Below are 12,010 nucleotides of genomic sequence, written 5' to 3'. Positions count from 1 at the left end.
ACCAACCATTCGAAAAGGCCCTCATTGGATTTGAAGGCAGTCTTCCACACATCAGAGGGTTCAATTGGTACCTGGTGACATCCTGACTTCAGATCGATCTTGCTGAAATATTTCGCCCCCTTTAGTTGGTACAGGAGGTCATCAATCCACGAGATTGGTTACTTATTACGGACAGTGATCTTGTTCAGCGCCCGATAGTCAATACAGAGTCTCCACGTCCCATCCTTCTTCTGTACCAACACGATCGGGCTCCCACAAGGCGATGAACTCGGACGGATGTGACCTTTCTACAAGAGCTCCTGAATCTGCGTCTTGATTTCATTGTTCTCCAGAATGGAGCGCCGATAAATTGGTCCATTAGGTAGCGGCGCACCTGGGGTCAGATCGATGGAGTGCTTAACCTGACAGTGCAGAGGAACCCCTGCAGGGGAGGTGAAGATGTCCTCGTACTCCTCCACAACCTTGTCCATCTATAGTTGTCGTGTAGAGGGACCCCGTCTGGAGGCTGCGGCCACCGTCTTCTTCTTTCCTTGAGGGCGTATCATCAGGAAAACAAATTTCCTGGTTTTGGAAATGATCTTATTGCATTGTTTTGCAGTAATCAAAGAGATGGCGGTAGGTGGTGCTACCTCTGGTATCCTGTACAACTTATTTCCCAATGTAATAATAACAGCACGGGGCCTTGATTCATACACTACATGTCGCTTCCACAAGTATGGCTGTCCTAATAATACATCACAAACTTCAAGGGGAGCAATGTCACACAATACCTCATCCGTGAAGGGCTTGATGTTGTATGGAAGGCGACACTGCTGGCTCACGCGAAGATCTCGTCCTTGGTGAAGCCACCCAATGGTGTATGGTTGTGGATGTGCTGTGGTCGGTAAGCCCAACCGCTTCACGGCCTCTGCAGAAATGAGGTTCTTTTGACTACCTCTATCAACAATGAACTGTATCGGGGAGCCCTTTACCCACATCTGGGAGTGGAAGAGACGCTCCTCCTCCTCTGGATCTTCGGGTTCATTTTTCTGGATCTTGGCGGTAGCAACAGTGGCGTTGGGATCCGCATCAATGATCTGCTTCCCTTTTTCATTCCCCTTATCGGGTTTTGACTCAGAGTCAGAACATGCATCTGATTCTGAAACCTTTAGCTCAGCCACCAGTGACTGCTTGGCCCGACACTCACTTGTGTTGTGAGTGGAGCTCTTATGGAACTCACACCATTTTCCAGTGTCCTTTCTCGGCTTCGCGGCACTATTCTTTGCTTGCAGCTTCGTCGGGTTGCCTTGGGCTGTCCTGCCTTGGCTTTATCCTTTGTTCTATGGTTTAGGGGCACCTTTCCCCTGCTTTGGATTCGCAGATCCAAAGTCTCGCTTCTTTTGTTTAAACTTCTGCTCGACCTTGACGGCATATCGGTATGCTGCGCCGAGCGAGGAGATGTTCAGGAATTGTATTTCTTCCTGGATGTACTTGTGCAGGCAGCCACAATATTTGAGTATCAAATGTTGCTCCGAATCCTTGATACCCAACTTTGTGCAAAGGGTGTGGAAAAGATTGGTGAACTCCGGCACGTCTTGGTCCCTTCCCTGCCGCAGAGTGGTCCACTTTATGTATTCATCCTCATAGCTTCCGACATGGTAGTACTAATCCTTGATGGCATCCCGGAATGAATTCCAGGTGGGTGCGGCTGAAAATAGTGAGCCAGTACTTTCATCCTTCTGCTCGCAGTAGGTTTCCCACCAGTCCTTGACGTGGGGGGCTACTTTGAGAAGAGCGAAAACAATCTTTTCCCGACTCGAAAATTCATGAATAGAAAAATAACCCTCTAGCAGATTTAACCATTTATCTACGGCATCTGCATCTATCTGACCCTCGAATATGGGGATTTCAAAATTGAAGGGCGTGGCGTTTCCAGAGTAGCTGCTAGAAGCCGATGCGTCGCTTCTGGGTAGCCGCTGAAGGATCTGGGCAAAGCTGTCCATCATCGCGTTCCGTTGTCGCTCGAGGGCTTCTTCGAGCAAGATTTTGATGGGATCTCCTGCCCCCTTGTCTTTCTTCTCATCTGCCATGGGAGGCCGTCGGTATTTGTGAGGCTGGTCTTGCAAAGGTTCAACCAGTTCAAGCCCTAACTCCTTATATCCCGACCTTGTTGGGGACATGCAAAGAAAAACAGAGAAAAAGCAGACCGCTTTGATACCACTGATCCGGATTTAAACAGGAACGCAACAAGTTACAGAGATAACCATATACACAAAGATGCAACGGAAATAATACTTCATTTCATTAATGGAAAATACTGAAATTATGCTTACAACCAGAAATGGAAATAAACTAGCCAGGGCGATGGTAGCTTATCTCTGAGAAGAGATGTGGTGGCTACATGCCTCTGAACTGTGTTACAATGAGGCTCGAAGGCCTATTTATTGTTGAGAAACAATGGAAAACCCTTAACATTCCAAAACCTAATCCTAGGAGATGAAACGCCAAACTGTGGGCCCCGTTTGGGTAAATTGGTACATCAACTTCCCGGGGTCGTAACTTTGGCATACGATCTCCGTTTGACGTGTACAATATCTCGTTAGAAAGATCTATCCGAGCACTACCACTTTGGGAAGGGCAACATCAGTCCATGGACCCATGTTGCCCCCAAATTTCCCAAAAAAAGTCGTTTAGGGCCTCAAAACGGCTCCAGAAGTTCAGGACCCGAAAAAATGCTAAAAATAGTAAGTTGTGCTACAATTAAGGAAACTGAAAATGCTGAGAGAAACAATGGTGGGGGTCCAGGTGGACTTGGCAGGTGGCCACCAATATCCACTTGGATCACCTATTCCCCCATTTATTCCTATCCCTATCCCTAAACCCTACAATATCCCATCCCTATCACTTTCCATGTCATTTGCAAAATCCCTAAATCCCCAGTTCCCAACAGTCAAGTGATTGTTATTGCAAACCTTAATTTCACTTGACAAACTCCACTTTTCCCACTATTTCATATTCCTCACAGTCCCTCATTTCCCTTTGGCACAGTTGGCATTGAAAACAAAGGCACCAATTAGTCATTCTCAACAAACCAAACATACACCTTGCTTGAAACATTATGGAAATGGAGACTGATTCATCATATGAACAAGACAATGATTCTACCACAAAGATTCATGTACCGAGGAGGCCTCATAAGGGTGGCAGACATGTTAGAGAAGAGCCCACCTCTTTGACTGAACTGCAAGCCTGCCCACTTTCCATGTCATGTTTACAACAATAGTCATGCTTTTAGTATTGCGAAATGATTGCTCAGATTTAGCATCATCAGGAGTTGGCTCGGTTATTTGTTTTGCATTTGCATGATGGTCATGTAACTCTTGCTGGTGTAAATTTCACCTTGACAACAGAGACCGTTTCTCAAGCAACAGGAATATCGAATGTAGGTGAGGAGTGGAACAAAAGAATGCAGGTAGAAAGAGTACATTATGAACCATATATCATGCCTAGCTATGTGAGACAGGTCAACAGGGTGTTCCCATTCTGGTTTTTAAAAGAATCCTATGCGCCGTTGATGAGACTCATTATCAGATACTTCAGTTGTGAGGGCTGCTTCTCATGCCTCTATGCGTATCATATCAGATTGTTGATGCATTTCACGAGATTGAAGATGATGAACATTCCATATTTCATGTGCCGAAACATCGAGAGGATGACTACTCTTGTGCAGAAGAAGACTCCTGAGCAGCAGCACAACAACATTTACCACTATGCGCTCATCAAGATCATTGTTGTGCATCAGCTTGGCTTGCAGGGTATCACATGGGAAGATTTCATTTCCTGTGAGTTCTTCACAGCTTCAGCAGCTCATCAGGAGGTTGTCCATCATGCAGGTGAACCTTCACATCAGCATGGAGGTCGGGAGGAAGAGACTACTAGTGTGCCGACATACGTCACCTATCAGAGAGGCATGAGAGGATTGTTTGCAGCAGCCCAACGAGTACTATCTCCACCTGGGGTGGAAGGGGTCCCATTGCTATCATCAGTAGCACAGGTACAGGTACAGGACAGAGGCAAGAAGCCTATGTAGGATGAGGGCCCTTCAGGAGGCCTAGACATTGATTTCATACTCATCGATGATGATGTGAGCTCTCCTAGCTCAAAGTTGAGGGAGGTCATTCAAGAGCAGAAAGCCGAGATAGATGCATTAACAAACAAGTTGCAGAGAGCTCAATGGGTCATAAAATATTTGGAGCAGCGAAAAAAACAACTAGAGGATCAACTTACAATCATGGATTTATAAAACATTCGGCAAAACCGCCAAGCTGCCCAAAGGAGGAGGATAGAGTTCACTTCATTGGAGCAGGAGATAGAGGTTGATTGAGAGACTTGGCTTGAGAGGGTCAATATTCATCTTGAGAAGCTGTTGGCGAAGGCAAACAAAGACAAGGACATGCTCAGGCACATGAAAAAGCATTATTGGGCACGAACTCACGTTTGCAACGCAAGGATCAAAATCCTGAAGGAAAGACTAAGGAGAGAAATAAAACGACGCAAAAGGCATGATAGGCTCCGAATCTTGGTTGAAGCTTCTTTGGCTGAGCATGATACTCAATGATAGACCTTCAGTCCAAATTTCAACAAATTTGGAGAAAATTTTGTCAATTTTGAATTTTTTGGCTTCAGAATAGATTTTCCTGCCCAACGCGTAGCGCCACTTGGCACGCGCTTATAATTGGGAGATCCTCTGGAGGAAAACTTTATATTTTTGGATTTGTTATGAAAATTTTTGCATGCTCATGAATTACCTAAGGATTTCATCAAACTCTGGGTTACCTAAAGGGTCAAAAACACACAAAAAATGACCTCTCTGCCACCTTTTGCACCCACAGGAAGCAGTCTTGGGAGATTGAAGTTTTGGAGGGGCAAATGACATCCAAATCCAGAAATTCCACTTGGCTTGGAAAGTAGACAGGCAGGGATTTCCAGCGAGCTATCATGAGCTCAATTTTGACTTCGGGAAGGGCCTCAAAATCAACCTCAAATTTGTGTTATGCATACAGGTTTTGGGCCCGACGCATAGAGTATTTTGGCCTATTTTTCACTCTTCAGCTCAGAATTTCGGCTAGTTTTGACTAGTTTTACTTTTTGATGCTACTCTTGATCTAACTTGATGTAATTTTATGACCATGATGTAATTTTGGCACATTTTTAGATTCATTCACCAAAAGGTGAAATGTGAGTGAATGAATCAGTTTCCTAACATATAGAGGCAAGTTGTTTCATTGCCTATTTTTCAGTTCCTTGTTTAGATATTGTTGAAACAACTCCTAGAATGATGAGCTCGAACCCTAGAGGCATGGGAAGGAGTTAGGCTTGTCTATATCATTTAATTTCTCAGTCATTTTCAGGGTTGGACACTTGGGGTTGCTCGACACTCCATTGTACATCAAATTTCTGCATTTTTGGCAAAGGAAAGACCAGGGTTTTGCAGCACTCTTTGGGATTCCTGTGGCTTTGTGTTTTGATGGTGTTCCTCTCTATGTAATTTGTGAGTTCACTGATATTTATGTGCATCATTTCCTTTTCTCTTTGCTTCTGAAATTAAACAAATGAGTGATAAAGGTAGAATTCATTAGCTTGATGTGCTTTGCCTGTTAGTTTTGTTTATTTTTCAATGTTTTCTTCAGTTTGAAGAGGATTCTTGGTACCCTCTCGCCCTCTTCAGCTTCTCACCAGTCTGAGCCCTCCATCTTTACAAATCAAAGCATCAAAATGATTGCCTTTCTTGCCCCAATCAGAACTCTACAAAACTGGCCTTCATCCCCGGACCCAAATTTGCCTTTCCCTTGTTTCCAACAAAACTCCCAAAAAATCAAATCAAATCCTTGCACTTCATACCTAGACTAACATTAGAAGATATTTCAGTCATCTCAAGAGCCATAGATCATCATTTGCTGAGATTGACTCGGAGAGAGCCCTCTCCTGTCCTCGTAGGGCTAGCTATGAGGCTGAGCGTGGTTTGATCTTGGTCCTGGATCCTGCCTTTTCAGCCTGAGGTAAATCTAGGCATTAACAGTGAGTATGAAAATTTTGAAATAAATATAATCATAATCACTATTTCTAAAAATAAATAAAACAAAAAATTATTTGAAAAAAACAAAATAAATTAATAACTAAGAATATATTGAACTCATAATAAATAAATAAGAATAAATATATTAGAAAAAATATATTAAAATATTACTTTTAATTTTATCTAAATCACTTAATCATGTCTTTTGGTGATGAGGAAATAAATAAGTAGATTGAGTTATATTTTCAATAACTTGTTTGGCTATGTAACTTACATTTCTAGGATTGTTTCCTAGTCATTAATGCCTTTCTCTTTAATGGTGCCCCCATGGGGGTGGAGGAAGCCCTTTCTATAGAAGCACAATCACTTCCAAAGCTAATCATGCTACCTTGTACAAAATGAACAATTCCTTAGCTCACAAACCATAGTTGAAGGTGAATCTATCTAATACAACAACCAATGAAGTTGCAAAGTTGCAATCACTATCTCTGCTACTCCAACAATGAACAATAAAAAAGATAATGGTTCTTGCCTTCCTCACATAGTCAAAGCTCCTATCCTAGAAATCCCATTAGAAAAAATAGGGGAAAAAATCGAATATATAAGAGAACATGCAGTGATATGCAAATTTGTAGGCCTTTGGTCCTTAGAAAAATCCTTGCTCACATGGATATGGGAGAAATAGACACTCAAAGGGGATCTTGACCTCAAGTTGAGGTCCAAGAGTTTCTTCACAACCATATTCAACAATATAGAGGATAGAGATTACACATTTTAGGGAGGACCATATTTCATGAATTTGTATGGCTTATTCACGAAGCTATGGGTTCAAAGATTCCATCTCCAAAAAGAAAACTTTTTCACAGCCCCAATCTAGATCCATTTGTATTTTGTCCCTCGAGAATTTTAGGACTCTTAAATTTTAGAAAGCATTGGTAATGTCATAAGGCATTTTATTATGATCTTAAATGCCACAAAGCAAGGTCGATACACTTCCTATGTCTGCCTTTGTACTTATCTACACATATCCAAGCCCCTCCCAACAAGCATTTAATTGAACGATGAAGATGAAATATGGGAACAACCAGTAGATTATGAGAAAATCCCCTTTAGATGCCAAAAATGCCAAAAATATGATCATCTATTATGATAAATACCAACAAACCAAGTCCAAAAAAATGCACAATTAATTCTCTCCTTATATCAAGTTGGGTTTAGCAAGGTCACCAATAAAAGGAAGACAACCAGAAAAGGAACAAAGAATCCAACCTCTAAAAATGTAGCAGGCCATAATCGGTACATGGTCCAACAACTGAAAGAAAACAAGATAACTACCAAAGGATAAAATTCCAAAATGGAAGAGATTGGGAAAACCAATAAACAACCAACCCAACCAGCTAAAGATACAAATGCACAACTGCTCGACAAAGACTACTAAGAGAATCTAGAAATGAAGGATAAAACCCAAGTTTTTTCTGATGTAGAAGATTTTGAGGTAATGGACCTGCAAAACATTGATTTGCAATCTCTTGTAGAGGAATGGAGAAACAAAGACCCAACAACCATTCTTAAGGAGAAAGTTAAAATCATCAGCAGAGCATACATCCGCAATCAAGATATAATTCTCCATCAAGCTTGCAAACCATGTAATACCCATAACCACAACTATTCTTTTTCCTCTCACAGAATCAAAAGAAAAAATCCCATAGATAAATTGAGTATTTCGAAAAAATCAAAGAAAAAAGGGCCAAAAAGCAATAGTCAATTACTACAAGACCCAGGGGATTACTTGGTGAATACTGGCAGGGTGTCACCAATGGATGCCGTCTTTCAACCTTCCCCTCAACATCATAAATGAATTAAGCAAAAATCTTCTCGAAAAATCACATTGATAACTTAGGGTCGATGCGTTTTGAACCCCTACCGAGGTTCATCATCAGGACAAAGTTGGAGAGCACGATCAACATATCAAATATTTATAGTAGATATGCAACGGTAAAATCTTAACAATCACTAAGATAAATATTATAAAATTAAAATGGAACTTATGATGCTTTCATAAATAATGGAACATGGAAGCTTTTGGACCCTCCATTTGGAACCAAACCAATTAGCTGCTAGTGGGTCTACAAGCAAAAATATAAATCAGATGGATCACTTGACAAATACAAATCCAGGCTCGTGGAAAAAAGGTTTACATAGAAAGAAGGTGTTGATTATGAAATGGCCCACCATCTAGACTCTCTTTGTCGTGGAAACTTGGAATGGACTGAAAGTTCATTAGATGAATGCAAAGACTACTTTCTTGAATGGAGGTTTGAAAGAAAATGTCTTCATGTCTCAACCAAAATTATTTCTTGTGAAGGAACAAGAACAAAAAATATGCAAACTCAACAAATCCTTATATGGCCTAAATCAAGCACTGAGAGCCTTGTATGAAAGGTTAGCTGAACATTTTCTAAAACTAAACTTCAAACACTTTAACCTTGATGATGCAACTGCCTTTTTCAAGAATCTTGACAAAAATATTGTCTATCTTGTGTATATGTAGATGATATATTGATAACAAGGAACAATGGAAACGATATTGCATCCATAAAGAAAGAGTTTAAGAAATGATTTGAGATGACGTATTTGGAACAATTTCACTATTACTTAGGCATTAAAGTGACCCAATATCTAAGGTATATATTCCTTTCTCAAAAGTACATTGGAGAATTGTTGAACAAGTTTGGTGCGGCTAAATGCAATCCTTTGTCCACTCCAATAAAATAAATCTGAAGCTCACATCTAAAGAAGGGAATAAATATGAGGATGCAACTAAGTATAGACAACTTGTGGGAAGTATTATCTACCTCATCACTACTAGACTAGAAATTTCATTTGTTGTTGAAATCCTTTCTAGGTTTATGCAAAAATCCTCGTGAAGGACATTGGTTTGTTGCTAAGAGAGCTCTAAAGTAATTGAAAGGAACTCAAGACTTTGGAATCAACTATTCACAGGTGGATAACTTCAACCTAATTGGATATTTTGATTCAGAATTTGATGGACACGAGGAAAATGGAGTGCTTACTTCAAGCTATTTTATCAATCTTGGATCAGGAGTTGTCTCGTGGAGGTTACACAAATAATTAGTTCCAATAGATTCCACAACATAGGAAGATTCATATGTGGTAGTTGTAGAAGCAATAAAGGAGATTGTGTGGCTTATGAAAATTCTTGAAGACTGGTAGTAGAAATATGTGAACTCTACTCCCCTTTTAATTGACAATACTTATGCAATTAGGTTGGCCAAGAATCCCAAATTCCATGATCAAACCAAGCATATCAACACAAAGGATCATTTGATTTGATATCATGTAGAGGCCAATACTATTCATCTACGACATTGTTCCACAAATGAGCAAATTGCAGACATCATCACCAAAGCACTTGGAAGAGAAAATTTTGAAAGATTAAGAATGGTGTTTGGATGAAAAAACACCTCTTCAGATTAAGGGGTGGAATGTTAGACACATAATCCTCAGGGATTAGATGAATAATTGCAAATATTTAAATAAAGGAAAATGAACAATTATAACACGAAGCGACCTTGGAAGATGATTTCCAAAGGTCACACCTCCATGTCATATAATTTTGTTTTCATTAATGCAAGTGCACCAATTTGGGAGTTACTTCTAGTCTTGACAAAAACAAATCTTATATTTACAAAATTTTAATTTAATTATCAATATGTATTAGGTGGATAGTAGGGATTTAAACTCCACTAAATGTTGTTAGTAGTAGTTAGGGATATAGGGTTGAGGTTTATCTAAAAGGTGGTTATGCCATTTTTTCTTTTCAGTATAAGTAAAAAAAAATCATGTTCAAGGGTATCAGATATAGTTTCCATTTCATTTTAATTTATAGCATTGAACTTTGATTTCTTATTGGTGCTTTACCACGTTTTTCTTTTTACATGTTTTTTAAATGTATATATGTTTAACTCATATACTATTTTTTTTAATAATTAATAATATTTTTTTATAAGTTTGGCATTGGTGAGGCTACACCATGGTCATGTCCAAGAATAACACTTGAATATGGCGGGGAATTGAAATGGTGACTTAACATCTAGGAGCACTTTAGCAACACACCCAATCTCCGTCTATCTAAGACCCCATGAGCTATAATAATAATAATAATTTAAAATAAAGTTATAATTTAATTAATTTTTATGATTTTTTATAATCTTGGCGATGTGAAATGTATGATGAAGTAAATGTGTTGATTTAAATGATTGTTCTAATAGTATGACCAACCTCGATCCATCTTAACTTTGGATGTATCGATTGCCAAGAGGGATCAAATATCTTTTCACTCTAAAAGAGGCTTGCATCTCAAGATATTTGATCCCTCTGGGCCTTTGGTAGAGCTAGAGTTAAGATGGATTTAGATTGATTTAATTTCTCCTTTTAAATAGACTATATTCCACATGAATACCATGGGTTCTCATAAAAGTGGAGCTCAAAAACCATCGATCATAATTTATAAAAATTAATAAAATTAATATTAATTTTTATTTTATTGTGACCAAGTTAAAATTTTCAAAGGAAATTACATTTTTCTTTTCCAAGTAACACCCCTACACGGGGCCAAACACCTGTTCAATGGACTCTAACATAGGGAGCCTAAGCTTGATGGACCCAAGGAGAATTGAACCCATCTTATGATAGAAGACCAATGACTTGGGGGACTTCAACCAACTAGGCTACCGACAACTATTGTATTACATTACATTACAACATATCTAACAAATTCAGTTGAAGTGCACCTCTCCACACAATAAACCTTTTTTTCCTATAAAATTCCATACATTTGAAATCACCATTATTAATTATTACTTTTAAAATATCATTTTGTTTTAATATTTTATTTAAAAATTATAAATTCATATATACATATATCTCTTTAACCTGATTAAAAAAAATTAAATCTCAATTTTCAATATTATTAATAACATAATTTTTAAATTCGAATAAATATTTAAATCATAATTATTTATATTTCAAAAGTATCTATTATCAATTCGGGTTTAGGGTTTAGGGTTATTATGAATTCGGATGAGAATCCATTATGATTTGGAAAGTATTATTATGGTTTCTTGTAAAAATCCATTATCATTTCTGATTGAATTGAATAAATCTGTGGCACAATATTGTTCCATATACTTAAGCATTTTTAGTCTTTATTTCCAATACCATCCATAAAATATTATTTTATTTCTAGAATAAGTACTTAATTAAAAATATATCTTATCCATCAAGAATGAATACTTAATTAAAAATATATCTTATCCATTCTTAATCCATGACAAGTACTCTCAAAAAAGTTTTCATACTTCACTATTATTAATACATGACAAGTACTTCAAATATGCTCTTTTAAATCCATCACCAGTACTTAAACATCTATTTTCATGATTTGGTTGACCTAGAATGGATATCCTTGAGAATTGTTTTCCATATACATTAGAATTTAAAGTCAAATAACATCTATTTTCACATTATAGAAAGGGTGATATTTTAGTATATGAAGTCAAATAACTTCTATTTTCACATTATAGAAAGGGTGATATTTTAGTATATGAAGTCAATAACTTCTATTTTCCAAAATATCACACTAAAGTTACCAGTACGTAATTCCAAAATAGTGAATTCCTTACCATATACTTACATTTGTGATACAGTAAAGTATTTAAAAAATATCGAATTCCTTACTAGGTATCCAAATTCATGACAAGTATCTATCATAAATTAATATTCATTAAATCATGTCAGAAGGAGATGGTCACTTCATTAATCACAAGCAGACAAAAGAAGGGATCTTGGATTCAAAAAAAAAGGCCAGAAACAACCCATTCAGAGATCTTAGACTAAACTAGAAACAACCAATTCAACCATCTCTAGAATACG

The sequence above is a fragment of the Pinus tabuliformis genome, chromosome 8 (genome assembly GCF_031772625.1).
Source record: "Pinus tabuliformis cultivar Carrire ecotype Pingquan chromosome 8, CPIR1, whole genome shotgun sequence".
Taxonomy (NCBI): Eukaryota; Viridiplantae; Streptophyta; class Pinopsida; order Pinales; family Pinaceae; genus Pinus; species Pinus tabuliformis.
Note: the sequence above shows the minus strand (reverse complement) of the source record.